Below are 15,024 nucleotides of genomic sequence, written 5' to 3'. Positions count from 1 at the left end.
GCCCTGCGAGCACTCATCCCTCAGGAGCCCTGCGAGCACTCACACATCAGGAGCCCGGCATGCACTCACCACTCAGGAGCCCGGCATGCACTCACACCTCAGGAGCCCTGCGCGCAGTTACACCTCAGGCGCCCTGCAAACATTCGTCATACATATTCCCAACTGACCTTATTGAAGATTCATTTGACGAGCGCTGATAATTTTTCCTCTATTTGATCGCTTGCATTGTTGAGATTGGTTGATAGTTCCAGGAGCATCAATTTTATCAACAGACGTCAATAATGTGATCAATCTAGCAACATCGTGGTTGGCAGGCGAAACGTGTGTGGATGGTGTAATATTGAACAGTTTATTTGCTCTATGACATGGAGGCTAGACTTCTCAGATTTTAGAGATGTTTTTATAGTCATATTGTTGAGAGCTGACATTTGTGACATTCAAATTGAAAATTGTTGTTTGTGACAGTCTTATTCTTGAGTCATGCTTCCATTTTATCGCATCTTTCCTTAAACCTTGAGAAAACTGTGTTCTTTCTTTCTTTCTGAAAGGCATGTGATGTCTGGGTTCTTAGATCTATTGGAATATTTGGAATGTCCCTTGTTCTCTAATCTGGAGACAATTTCATCCAATGCTTCACTTTTTCTTTTAACTGCCATTTGTTTTAGCGTGCGCAATTTCTCATTCAAAAATGGTTAATTTCTTTGGTGGCATCTGAAAAGTAGAATACATGTCATTGTATCTTAAGAAATGATCTAAAGCTTCTGTTTGCATTCCGTTAGTAAATAGTCAATAATCTGTTAAGGCTTTTGTCACTAGAACTCCTCGTTTTTATTGCATCAATATGTGTCTATTTAAACAGATGCACACGTTTTTGCTTGTTCAGAAACAGTGTTTAAATCGAATTTAGCACAACACTCAATAAAAATGTTAAGACGTTGCACATTCACCAACTCACAACCTAAACTTAGCCATTCTAAGTAAAAGGTACTTTGGATGAGCAATTGAAAATAATGTAGTGAGATTTTTGAGTGTCTAAAGAACCACTTACAATACATAATAAGATCTGTACTAGAGTCTATAGGTCAACACAATGTAATTTAATGTACACCATTGCAAAGGGAGTTTCGTGAATAGATTTAGCCTAGAATTATCTGGAACGTACTGGGGAATGTGACTGACAGGCCGGAGAAGGAATAATCACTTTGGGGACGTTACACTGTCATTTGACACTGGGGAATTTAAAAACTTATAGAAGAGTGAAACTAATAGGAGAGAACAATGTTAACCAAACGCGATCTCCAAGGCAGACAACTCACTCTCCAAGTATTTGCTGTCAACTTTTCAAGTAATGAAGAAATAAGGATGGTTCATGATTTCTTCATTACTTGAACGGTTTACAGTAAATGGTGAAGTCAAGTCGCAAGGATGGTTCCTGGCGACTTGACTTCACCATTTGGTAGAAAACACTATGTTTGTTGAAAACGCTACATATACATACCTTCTAAGTACAATCTGTTTTATCTTGCTGTATAAGAAAGTCTTGCATTTGAAAATTCATCCTACACCAGCTCAGCCTTTGCTGTGACTTAATTAGATAATTAGGATGTATATATCTGAAATTCAAAAGGAAAATGAATATAGCAGTCACATTTAAATAAATAAAAATGATTTTGACTTACCTAAATGTTACCAAAATAACAGAACGTAGCTATACCAAAACAACAGAACCAAAGTAGCCCTAAACCCAACTAACAGACATTTTACACATCTTAAAAATAAAATAATTAGTAAAAAAATCAACTTAGGCTTTTAATTATTTTAAAATGTAAAGCACTATTTTTATTCGTGAAGCTTTAAAATTCTAATTCTTTAAATCTTCAGCTAAATTGTTTTTTAATTTCTCAAGGACAAATAAATTTTAAACTAGTATATACAGAGCGTATTTATAAAGATTAAATCTCACTATTTTAAACCCTCTCTAGTGGGGTGGTCCATCACTGAAAAGGCTGCCTTCTTGCATACGATGCTATTGAAGGTTCAAGGGGATAATAGCTGTGGATAAAAAAAACAAAAAAAAAATACAACAGTCTGTTGGAGGTGGAGCCGTCAGTCGGCCGCCAGATGTGCTACCACCATATGGGACGGCGAACGTTGCAATAGTGAAGGCAAAAAGTCCTAGGGAGGCCGCGAGTAGTCCTAGGGAGGCCGCGAGCAGTCCTAGGGAGGCCGCGAGCAGTCCTAGGGAGGCCGCGAGCAGTCCTAGGGAGGCCGCGAGCAGTCCTAGGGAGGCCGCGAGCAGTCCTAGGGAGGCCGCGAGCAGTCCTAGGGAGTTGGCGAGCGGTCCTGGGGAGGCGGCGAGCGATCTGTCGATTGCCAGACGCACAGCGCGCACTCACACCTCAGGAGCCCGGCATGCACTCACACATCAGGAGCCCTGCGAGCACTTACCCCTCATGAATTCTGCGAGCACTCACACCTCAGGAGCAGTGCGTGCACTCACACCTCAGGAGCAGTGCGTGCACTCACACCTTAGGAGCCCTGCGAGCACTCACATCTCAGAATCTCTGGGAGCACTCACACCTCAGGAGCCCTGGCAGCATCACCCCTCATGAGCTCTGTGAGTACTCACACCTCAGGCACCCTGCGAGCACTCACACCTCAGAAGCTCTTCGAGCACTAACACATCAGGAGCCCTGCGAGCACTCATACCTCAGGGGCCCTGCGAGCACTAACCACTCAAGAGCTGGGCTACCACAAAATGGGACGGCGAGTTATGCAATAATGACGGCAAACAGTCCTAGGAAGGCCGCGAGTAGTCCAAGGGATTCCGCGAGCAGTCCAAGGGAGGCCGCGAGCAGACGTAGGGAGGCCGCGAGCAGTCCTAGGGAGGCCGCGAGCAGTCCAAGGGAGGCGGCGAGCGGTCTGTCGATTGCCAGACGCACAGCGCGCACTCACACTTCAGGCGCCCTGCGTGCACTCACACCTCTGGAGCGCTGCGAGCACTCACATCTGAAAAGCTCTGCGAGCACTCACATCTCAGAAGCTCTGCGAGCACTCACACCTCAGGAGCCCTGCGCGCAGTTACACCTCAGGCGCCCTGCAAACATTCGTCATACATATTCCCAACTGACCTTATTGAAGATTCATTTGACGAGCGCTGATAATTTTTCCTCTATTTGATCGCTTGCATTGTTGAGATTGGTTGATAGTTCCAGGAGCATCAATTTTATCAACAGACGTCAATAATGTGATCAATCTAGCAACATCGTGGTTGGCAGGCGAAACGTGTGTGGATGGTGTAATATTGAACAATTTATTTGCTCTATGACATGGAGGCTAGACTTCTCAGATTTTAGAGATGTTTTTATAGTCATATTGTTGAGAGCTGACATTTGTGACATTCAAATTGAAAATTGTTGTTTGTGACAGTCTTATTCTTGAGTCATGCTTCCATTTTATCGCATCTTTCCTTAAACCTTGAGAAAACTGTGTTCTTTCTTTCTTTCTGAAAGGCATGTGATGTCTGGGTTCTTAGATCTATTGGAATATTTGGAATGTCCCTTGTTCTCTAATCTGGAGACAATTTCATCCAATGCTTCACTTTTTCTTTTAACTGCCATTTGTTTTAGCGTGCGCAATTTCTCATTCAAAAATGGTTAATTTCTTTGGTGGCATCTGAAAAGTAGAATACATGTCGTTGTATCTTAAGAAATGATCTAAAGCTTCTGTTTGCATTCCGTTAGTAAATAGTCAATAATCTGTTAAGGCTTTTGTCACTAGAACTCCTCGTTTTTATTGCATCAATATGTGTCTATTTAAACAGATGCACACGTTTTTGCTTGTTCAGAAACAGTGTTTAAATCGAATTTAGCACAACACTCAATAAAAATGTTAAGACGTTGCACATTCACCAACTCACAACCTAAACTTAGCCATTCTAAGTAAAAGGTACTTTGGATGAGCAATTGAAAATAATGTAGTGAGATTTTTGAGTGTCTAAAGAACCACTTACAATACATAATAAGATCTGTACTAGAGTCTATAGGTCAACACAATGTAATTTAATGTACACCATTGCAAAGGGAGTTTCGTGAATAGATTTAGCCTAGAATTATCTGGAACGTACTGGGGAATGTGACTGACAGGCCGGAGAAGGAATAATCACTTTGGGGACGTTACACTGTCATTTGACACTGGGGAATTTAAAAACTTATAGAAGAGTGAAACTAATAGGAGAGAACAATGTTAACCAAACGCGATCTCCAAGGCAGACAACTCACTCTCCAAGTATTTGCTGTCAACTTTTCAAGTAATGAAGAAATAAGGATGGTTCATGATTTCTTCATTACTTGAACGGTTTACAGTAAATGGTGAAGTCAAGTCGCAAGGATGGTTCCTGGCGACTTGACTTCACCATTTGGTAGAAAACACTATGTTTGTTGAAAACGCTACATATACATACCTTCTAAGTACAATCTGTTTTATCTTGCTGTATAAGAAAGTCTTGCATTTGAAAATTCATCCTACACCAGCTCAGCCTTTGCTGTGACTTAATTAGATAATTAGGATGTATATATCTGAAATTCAAAAGGAAAATGAATATAGCAGTCACATTTAAATAAATAAAAATGATTTTGACTTACCTAAATGTTACCAAAATAACAGAACGTAGCTATACCAAAACAACAGAACCAAAGTAGCCCTAAACCCAACTAACAGACATTTTACACATCTTAAAAATAAAATAATTAGTAAAAAAATCAACTTAGGCTTTTAATTATTTTAAAATGTAAAGCACTATTTTTATTCGTGAAGCTTTAAAATTCTCATTCTTTAAATCTTCAGCTAAATTGTTTTTTAATTTCTCAAGGACAAATAAATTTTAAACTAGTATATACAGAGCGTATTTATAAAGATTAAATCTCACTATTTTAAACCCTCTCTAGTGGGGTGGTCCATCACTGAAAAGGCTGCCTTCTTGCATACGATGCTATTGAAGGTTCAAGGGGATAATAGCTGTGGATAAAAAAAACAAAAAAAAAAATACAACAGTCTGTTGGAGGTGGAGCCGTCAGTCGGCCGCCAGATGTGCTACCACCATATGGGACGGCGAACGTTGCAATAGTGAAGGCAAAAAGTCCTAGGGAGGCCGCGAGTAGTCCTAGGGAGGCCGCGAGCAGTCCTAGGGAGGCCGCGAGCAGTCCTAGGGAGGCCGCGAGCAGTCCTAGGGAGGCCGCGAGCAGTCCTAGGGAGGCCGCGAGCAGTCCTAGGGAGGCCGCGAGCAGTCCTAGGGAGTTGGCGAGCGGTCCTGGGGAGGCGGCGAGCGATCTGTCGATTGCCAGACGCACAGCGCGCACTCACACATCAGAAGCCCGGCATGCACTCACACATCAGGAGCCCTGCGAGCACTTACCCCTCATGAATTCTGCGAGCACTCACACCTCAGGAGCAGTGCGTGCACTCACACCTCAGGAGCAGTGCGTGCACTCACACCTCAGGAGCAGTGCGTGCACTCACACCTTAGGAGCCCTGCGAGCACTCACATCTCAGAATCTCTGGGAGCACTCACACCTCAGGAGCCCTGGCAGCATCACCCCTCATGAGCTCTGTGAGTACTCACACCTCAGGCACCCTGCGAGCACTCACACCTCAGAAGCTCTTCGAGCACTAACACATCAGGAGCCCTGCGAGCACTCACACCTCAGGGGCCCTGCGAGCACTAACCACTCAAGAGCTGGGCTACCACAAAATGGGACGGCGAGTTATGCAATAATGACGGCAAACAGTCCTAGGAAGGCCGCGAGTAGTCCAAGGGATTCCGCGAGCAGTCCAAGGGAGGCCGCGAGCAGACGTAGGGAGGCCGCGAGCAGTCCTAGGGAGGCCGCGAGCAGTCCAAGGGAGGCGGCGAGCGGTCTGTCGATTGCCAGACGCACAGCGCGCACTCACACTTCAGGCGCCCTGCGTGCACTCACACCTCTGGAGCGCTGCGAGCACTCACATCTGAAAAGCTCTGCGAGCACTCACATCTCAGAAGCTCTGCGAGCACTCACATCTCAAGAACTGGGCTACCACAATATGGGACGGCGAGCTGTGCAATAGCGACGGGAGGCCGCGAGCAGTCCAAGGGAGGCCGCGAGTAGCCCAAGGGAGGCCGCGAGCAGTCCAAGGGAGGCCGCGAGCAGTCTAAGGGATGCCGCGAGCAGTCCAAGGGATGCCGCGAGCAGACGTGGGGAGGCCGCGACCAGTCATAGGGAAGCCGCGAGCAGTCCTAGAGAAGCCGCGAGCAGTCCTGATGAGGCCGCGAGCAGTCCAAGGGAGGCGGCGAGCGGTCTGTCGATTGCCAGACGCACAGCGCGCACTCACACTTCAGGCGCCCTGCGTGCACTCACACCTCAGGAGCCCGGCATGCACTGACCCAATAGGAGCCCTGCCAGCACTCACTCATCAGGAGACCTGCCAGCACTCACCCCTCAGCTCTGCGAGCACTCACACCTCTGGAGCGCTGCGAGCACTCACACCTCTGGAGCCCTGCGAGCACTCACATCTCAGAAGCTCTGCGAGCACTCGCATCTCAGAAGCTCTGCGAGCCCTAACACCTCAGAAGCTCTGCGAGCCCTAACACCTCAAGAGCTGGGCTACCACAATATGGGACGGCGAGCTGTGCAATAGCGACGGCAAACATTTCTGGGGAGGTCGCGAGTAGCCCAAGGGAGGCCGCGAGCAGTCCTAGAGAAGCCGCGAGCAGTCCTGATGAGGCGGCGAGCGGTCTTTCGATTGCCAGACGCATAGCGCGCACTCACACTTCAGGCGCCCTGCGAGCACTCATCCCTCAGGAGCCCTGCGAGCACTCACACATCAGGAGCCCGGCATGCACTCACCACTCAGGAGCCTGGCATGCACTCACCTCAGGAGCCCTGCGCGCAGTTACACCTCAGGCGCCCTGCAAACATTCGTCACACATATTCCCAACTGACCTTATTGAAGATTCATTTGACGAGCGCTGATAATTTTTCCTCTATTTGATCGCTTGCATTGTTGAGATTGGTTGATAGTTCCAGGAGCATCAATTTTATCAACAGACGTCAATAATGTGATCAATCTAGCAACATCGTGGTTGGCAGGCGAAACGTGTGTGGATGGTGTAATATTGAACAGTTTATTTGCTCTATGACATGGAGGCTAGACTTCTCAGATTTTAGAGATGTTTTTATAGTCATATTGTTGAGAGCTGACATTTGTGACATTCAAATTGAAAATTGTTGTTTGTGACAGTCTTATTCTTGAGTCATGCTTCCATTTTATCGCATCTTTCCTTAAACCTTGAGAAAACTGTGTTCTTTCTTTCTTTCTGAAAGGCATGTGATGTCTGGGTTCTTAGATCTATTGGAATATTTGGAATGTCCCTTGTTCTCTAATCTGGAGACAATTTCATCCAATGCTTCACTTTTTCTTTTAACTGCCATTTGTTTTAGCGTGCGCAATTTCTCATTCAAAAATGGTTAATTTCTTTGGTGCCATCTGAAAAGTAGAATACATGTCATTGTATCTTAAGAAATGATCTAAAGCTTCTGTTTGCATTCCGTTAGTAAATAGTCAATAATCTGTTAAGGCTTTTGTCACTAGAACTCCTCGTTTTTATTGCATCAATATGTGTCTATTTAAACAGATGCACACGTTTTTGCTTGTTCAGAAACAGTGTTTAAATCGAATTTAGCACAACACTCAATAAAATGTTAAGACGTTGCACATTCACCAACTCACAACCTAAACTTAGCCATTCTAAGTAAAAGGTACTTTGGATGAGCAATTGAAAATAATGTAGTGAGATTTTTGATTGTCTAAAGAACCACTTACAATACATAATAAGATATGTACTAGAGTCTATTGGTCAACACAATGTAATTTAATGTACACCATTGCAAAGGGAGTTTCGTGTAAAGATTTAGCCTAGAATTATCTGGAACGTACTGGGGAATGTGACTGACAGGCCGGAGAAGGAATAATCACTTTGGGGACGTTACACTGTCATTTGACACTGGGGAATTTAAAAACTTATAGAAGAGTGAAACTAATAAGAGAGAAAAATGTTAACCAAACGCGATCTCCAAGGCAGACAACTCACTCTCCAAGTATTTGCTGTCAACTTTTCAAGTAATGAAGAAATAAGGATGGTTCATGATTTCTTCATTACTTGAACGGTTTACAGTAAATGGTGAAGTCAAGTCGCAAGGATGGTTCCTGGCGACTTGACTTCACCATTTGGTAGAAAACACTATGTTTGTTGAAAACGCTACATATACGTACCTTCTAAGTACAATCTGTTTTATCTTGCTGTATAAGAAAGTCTTGCATTTAAAAATTCACCCTACACCAGCTCAGCCTTTGCTGTGACTTAATTAGATAATTAGGATGTATATATCTGAAATTCAAAAGGAAAATGAATATAGCAGTCACATTTAAATAAATAAAAATGATTTTGACTTACCTAAATGTTACCAAAATAACAGAACGTAACTATACCAAAACAACAGAACCAAAGTAGCCCTAAACCCAACTAACAGACATTTTACACATCTTAAAAATAAAATAATTAGTAAAAAAATCGACTTAGGCTTTTAATTTTAAAATGTAAAGCACTATTTTTATTCGTGAAACTTTAAAATTCTCATTCTTTAAATCTTCAGCTAAATTGTTTTTTTTAATTTCTCAGGGACAAATAAATTTTAAACTAGTATATACAGAGCGTATTTATAAAGATTAAATCTCACTATTTTAAACCCTCTCTAGTGGGGTGGTCCATCACTGAAAAAGCTGCCTTCTTGCATACGATGCTATTGGAGGTTCAAGAGGTTAAAAGCTGTGGATAAAAAAACAAAAAAAAATACAACAGTCTGTTGGAGGTGGAGCCATCAGTTGGCCGCCAGATGTGCTACCACCATATGGGACGGCGAACTGTGCAATAGTGAAGGCAAAAAGTCCTAGGGAGGCCGCGAGCAGTCCAAGGGAGGCCGCGAGCAGTCCAAGGGAGGCCGCGAGCAGTCCAAGGGAGGCCGCGAGCAGTCCAAGGGAGGCCGCGAGCAGTCCAAGGGAGGCCGCGAGCAGTCCAAGGGAGGCCGCGAGCAGTCCAAGGGAGGCCGCGAGCAGTCCAAGGGAGGCCGCGAGCAGTCCAAGGGAGGCCGCGAGCAGTCCAAGGGAGGCCGCGAGCAGTCCTAGGGAGGCCGCGAGCAGTCCTAGGGAGGCAGCGAGCAGTTCTAGGGAGGCCGCGAGCAGTCCTAGGGAGGCCGCGAGCAGTCCTAGGGAGGCCGCGAGCAGTCCAAGGGAGGCCGCGAGCAGTCCTAGGGAGGCCGCGAGCGGTCCTGGGGAGGCGGCGAGCGGTCTGTCGATTGCCAGACGCACAGCGCGCACTCACACCTCAGGAGCCCGGCATGCACTCACACCTCAGGAGCCCTGCGAGCACTTACCCCTCATGAATTCTGCAAGCACTCACACCTCAGGAGCAGTGCGTGCACTCACACCTCAGGAGCAGTGCGTGCACTCACACCTTAGGAGCCCTGCGAGCACTCACATCTCAGAATCTCTAGGAGCACTCACACCCCAGAAGCCCTGGCAGCATCACCCCTCATGAGCTCTGTGAGCACTCACACCTCAGGCACCCTGCGAGCACTCACACCTCAGAAGCTCTTCGACCACTAACACATCAGGAGCCCTGCGAGCACTCAGACCTCAGGGGCCCTGCGAGCACTAACCCCTCAAGAGCTGGGCTACCACAAAATGGGACGGCGAGTTATGCAATAATGACGGCAAACAGTCCTAGGAAGGCCGCGAGTAGTCCAAGGGAGGCCGCGAGCAGTCCAAGGGAGGCCGCGAGCAGTCCTAGGGAGGCCGCAAGCAGTCCTACAGAGGCGGCGAGCGGTCTGTCGATTGCCAGACGCACAGCGCGCACTCACACTTCAGGCGCCCTGCGTGCACTCACACCTCAGGAGCCCGGCATGCACTCACCCAATAGGAGCCCTGCCAGCACTCACTCATCAGGAGACCTGCCAGCACTCACCCCTCAGCTCTGCGAGCACTCACACCTCTGGAGCGCTGCCAGCACTCACACCTCTGGAGCGCTGCGAGCACTCACATCTTAGAAGCTCTGCGAGCCCTAACACCTCAGAAGCTCTGCGAGCCCTAACACCTCAAGAGCTGGGCTACCACAATATGGGACGGCGAGCTGTGCAATAGCGACGGCAAACAGTTCTAGGGAGGCCGCGAGTAGCCCAAGGGAGGCCGCGAGCAGTCCAAGAGAAGCCGCGAGCAGTCCTGATGAGGCGGCGAGCGGTCTGTCGATTGCCAGACGCATAGCGCGCACTCACACTTCAGGCGCCCTGCGAGCACTCATCCCTCAGGAGCCCTGCGAGCACTCACACATCAGGAGCCCGGCATGCACTCGCCACTCAGGAGCCTGGCATGCACTCACCTCAGGAGCCCTGCGCGCAGTTACACCTCAGGCGCCCTGCAAACATTCGTCACACATATTCCCAACTGACCTTATTGAAGATTCATTTGACGAGCGCTGATAATTTTTCCTCTATTTGATCGTTGCGTTGTTGAGATTGGTTGATAGTTCCAGGAGCATCAATTTTATCAACAGACGTCAATAATGTGATCAATCTAGCAACATCGTGGTTGGCAGGCGAAACGTGTGTGGATGGTGTAATATTGAACAGTTTATTTGCTCTATGACATGGATGCTAGACTTCTCAGATTTTAGAGATGTTTTTATAGTCATATTGTTGAGAGCTGACATGTGTGACATTCAAATTGAAAATTGTTGTTTGTGACAGTCTTATTCTTGAGTCATGCTTCCATTTTATCGCATCTTTCCTTAAACCTTGAGAAAACTGTGTTCTTTCTTTCTGAAAGGCATGTGATGTCTGGGTTCTTAGATCTATTGGAATATTTGGAATGTCCCTTGTTCTCTAATCTGGAGACAATTTCATCCAATGCTTCACTTTTGCTTTAAACTGCCATTTGTTTTAGCGTGCGCAATTTCTCATTCAAAAATGGTTATTTTCTTTGGTGGCATCTGAAAAGTAGAATACATGTCATTGTATCTTAAGAAATGATCTAAAGCTTCTGTTTGCATTCCGTTAGTAAATAGTCAATAATCTGTTAAGGTTTTTGTCACTAGAACTCCTCGTTTTTATTGCATCAATATGTGTCTATTTAAACAGATGCACACGTTTTTGCTTGTTCAGAAACAGTGTTTAAATCGAATTTAGCACAACACTCAATAAAAATGTTAAGACGTTGCACATTCACCAACTCACAACCTAAACTTAGCCATTCTAAGTAAAAGGTACTTTGGATGAGCAATTGAAAATAATGTAGTGAGATTTTTGATTGTCTAAAGTCTAAAGAACCACTTACAATACATAATAAGATCTGTACTAGAGTCTATTGGTCAACACAATGTAATTTATTGTACACCATTGTAAAGGGAGTTTCGTGTAGAAGTTTAGCCTAGAATTATCTGGAACGTACTGGGGAATGTGACTGACAGGCCGGAGAAGGAATAATCACTTGGGGACGTTACACTGTCATTTGACACTGGGGAATTTAAAAACTTATAGAAGAGTGAAACTAATAAGAGAGAAAAATGTTAACCAAACGCGATCTCCAAGGCAGACAACTCACTCTCCAAGTATTTGCTGTAAACTGCTCAAGTAATGAAGAAATAAGGATGGCTCATGATTTCTTCATTACTTGAACGGTTTACAGTAAATGGTGAAGTCAAGTCGCAAGGATGGTTCCTGGCAACTTGACTTCACCATTTGGTAGAAAACACTATGTTTGTTGAAAACGCTACATATACATACCTTCTAAGTACAATCTGTTTTATCTTGCTGTATAAGAAAGTCTTGCATTTGAAAATTCATCCTACACCAGCTCAGCCTTTGCTGTGACTTAATTAGATAATTAGGATGTATATATCTGAAATTCAAAAGGAAAATGAATATAGCAGTCACATTTAAATAAATAAAAATGATTTTGACTTACCTAAATGTTACCAAAATAACAGAACATAACTATACCAAAACAACAGAACCAAAGTAGCCCTAAACCCAACTAACAGACATTTTACACATCTTAAAAATAAAATAATTAGTAAAAAAATCGACTTAGGCTTTTAATTTTAAAATGTAAAGCACTATTTTTATTCGTGAAACTTTAAAATTCTCATTCTTTAAATCTTCAGCTAAATTGTTTTTTAATTTCTCAAGGACAAATAAATTTTAAACTAGTATATACAGAGCGTATTTATAAAGATTAAATCTCACTATTTTAAACCCTCTCTAGTGGGGTGGTCCATCACTGAAAAAGCTGCCTTCTTGCATACGATGCTATTGGAGGTTCAAGAGGTTAATAGCTGTGGATAAAAAAACAAAAAAAAAATACAACAGTCTGTTGGAGGTGGAGCCGTCAGTCGGCCGCCAGATGTGCTACCACCATATGGGACGGCGAACGTTGCAATAGTGAAGGCAAAAAGTCCTAGGGAGGCCGCGAGCAGTCCTAGGGAGGCCGCGAGCAGTCCAAGGGAGGCCGCGAGCAGTCCAAGGGAGGCCGCGAGCAGTCCAAGGGAGGCCGCGAGCAGTCCAAGGGAGGCCGCGAGCAGTCCAAGGGAGGCCGCGAGCAGTCCAAGGGAGGCCGCGAGCAGTCCAAGGGAGGCCGCGAGCAGTCCAAGGGAGGCCGCGAGCAGTCCAAGGGAGGCCGCGAGCAGTCCAAGGGAGGCCGCGAGCAGTCCAAGGGAGGACGCGAGCAGTCCAAGGGAGGCCGCGAGCAGTCCTAGGGAGTTCGCGAGCAGTCCTGGGGAGGCGGCGAGCGATCTGTCGATTGCCAGACGCACAGCGCGCACTCACACCTCAGGAGCCCGGCATGCACTCACACCTCAGGAGCCCTGCGAGCACTTACCCCTCATGAATTCTGCGAGCACTCACACCTCAGGAGCAGTGCGTGCACTCTCACCTCAGGAGCAGTGCGTGCACTCACACCTTAGGAGCCCTGCGAGTACTCACATCTCAGAATCTCTGGGAGCACTCACACCCCAGAAGCCCTGGCAGCACTCACCCCTTTTGAGCTCTGTGAGCACTCACACCTCAGGCACCCTGCGAGCACTCACACCTCAGACGCTCTTCGAGCACTAACACATCAGGAGCCCTGCGAGCACTCACACCTCAGGCACCCTGCGAGCACTCACACCTCAGACGCTCTTCGAGCACTACCACATCAGGAGCCCTGCGAGCACTCACACCTCAGGGGCCCTGCGAGAACTAACCCCTCAAGAGCTGGGCTACCACAAAATGGGACGGCGAGTTATGCAATAATGACGGCAAACAGTCCTAGGAAGGCCGCGAGTAGTCCAAGGGAGGCCGCGACCAGTCCAAGGGAGGCCGCGAGCATACGTGGGGAGGCCGCGAGCAGTCCTAGGGAGGCCGCGAGCAGTCCAAGGGAGGCGGCGAGCGGTCTGTCGATTGCCAGACGCACAGCGCGCACTCACACTTCAGGCGCCCTGCGTGCACTCACACCTCAGGAGCCCGGCATGCACTCACCCAATAGGCGCCCTGCCAGCACTCACTCATCAGGAGACCTGCCAGCACTCACCCCTCAGCTCTGCGAGCACTCACACCTCAGGAGCGCTGCGAGCACTCACATCTCAGAATCTCTGCGAGCACTAACACCTCAGGCGCCCTGCGAGCACTCACACCTAAAAAGTTATGTTACAACTAACACCTTAGGGGCCCTGCTAGCACACACACCTAAGAAGCTCTGCGAGCGCTAACACCTCAGGAGACCTGCGAGCACTAACACCTCAGGAGCCCTGCGAGCACTCACATCTCAGAAGCTCTGCGAGCACTCGCATCTCAGAAGCTCTGCGAGCCCTAACACCTCAAGAGCTGGGCTACCACAATATGGGACGGCGAGCTGTGCAATAGCGACGGCAAACAGTTCTAGGGAGGCCGCGAGTAGCCCAAGGGAGGCCGCGAGCAGTCCAAGGGAGGCCGCGAGCAGTCCAAGGGATGCCGCGAGCAGACGTGAAGAGGCCGCGACCAGTCCTAGGGAAGCCGCGAGCAGTCCTAGAGAAGCCGCGAGCAGTCCTGATGAGGCGGCGAGCGGTCTGTCGATTGCCAGACGCATAGCGCGCACTCACACTTCAGGCGCCCTGCGAGCACTCATCCCTCAGGAGCCCTGCGAGCACTCACACATCAGGAGCCCGGCATGCACTCACCACTCAGGAGCCCGGCATGCACTCACACCTCAGGAGCCCTGCGCGCAGTTACACCTCAGGCGCCCTGCAAACATTCGTCATACATATTCCCAACTGACCTTATTGAAGATTCATTTGACGAGCGCTGATAATTTTTCCTCTATTTGATCGCTTGCATTGTTGAGATTGGTTGATAGTTCCAGGAGCATCAATTTTATCAACAGACGTCAATAATGTGATCAATCTAGCAACATCGTGGTTGGCAGGCGAAACGTGTGTGGATGGTGTAATATTGAACAGTTTATTTGCTCTATGACATGGAGGCTAGACTTCTCAGATTTTAGAGATGTTTTTATAGTCATATTGTTGAGAGCTGACATTTGTGACATTCAAATTGAAAATTGTTGTTTGTGACAGTCTTATTCTTGAGTCATGCTTCCATTTTATCGCATCTTTCCTTAAACCTTGAGAAAACTGTGTTCTTTCTTTCTTTCTGAAAGGCATGTGATGTCTGGGTTCTTAGATCTATTGGAATATTTGGAATGTCCCTTGTTCTCTAATCTGGAGACAATTTCATCCAATGCTTCACTTTTGCTTTAAACTGCCATTTGTTTTAGCGTGCGCAATTTCTCATTCAAAAATGGTTAATTTCTTTGGTGGCATCTGAAAAGTAGAATACATGTCATTGTATCTTAAGAAATGATCTAAAGCTTCTGTTTGCATTCCGTTAGTAAATAGTCAATAATCTGTTAAGGCTTTTGTCACTAGAACTC

At 46.5% G+C, this 15,024-nt stretch overlaps 1 long non-coding RNA gene across 1 annotated transcript; it reads right to left on the bottom strand.

Annotated features, from left to right (window-relative positions):
- Window positions 1-8,339: 8,339 nt before the first annotated feature.
- Window positions 8,340-10,791, bottom strand: LOC131945186 (uncharacterized). Its single transcript, XR_009387119.1, has 3 exons — window positions 10,533-10,791; window positions 8,769-8,857; window positions 8,340-8,419 (listed from the first exon to the last, which is right to left on the bottom strand). It is a non-coding gene; the product is annotated as an uncharacterized LOC131945186 (long non-coding RNA).
- Between the last annotated feature and the right edge of the window lie 4,233 nt (window positions 10,792-15,024).

The sequence above is a fragment of the Physella acuta genome, unplaced genomic scaffold (assembly GCF_028476545.2).
Source record: "Physella acuta isolate Inbredline_101_S28 unplaced genomic scaffold, ASM2847654v3 ptg000531l, whole genome shotgun sequence".
In the NCBI taxonomy this organism is placed as follows: Eukaryota; Metazoa; Mollusca; class Gastropoda; family Physidae; genus Physella; species Physella acuta.
The sequence above is the reverse complement of the archived record's forward strand: the minus strand, read 5'-3'. Positions and strand labels throughout refer to the sequence as shown.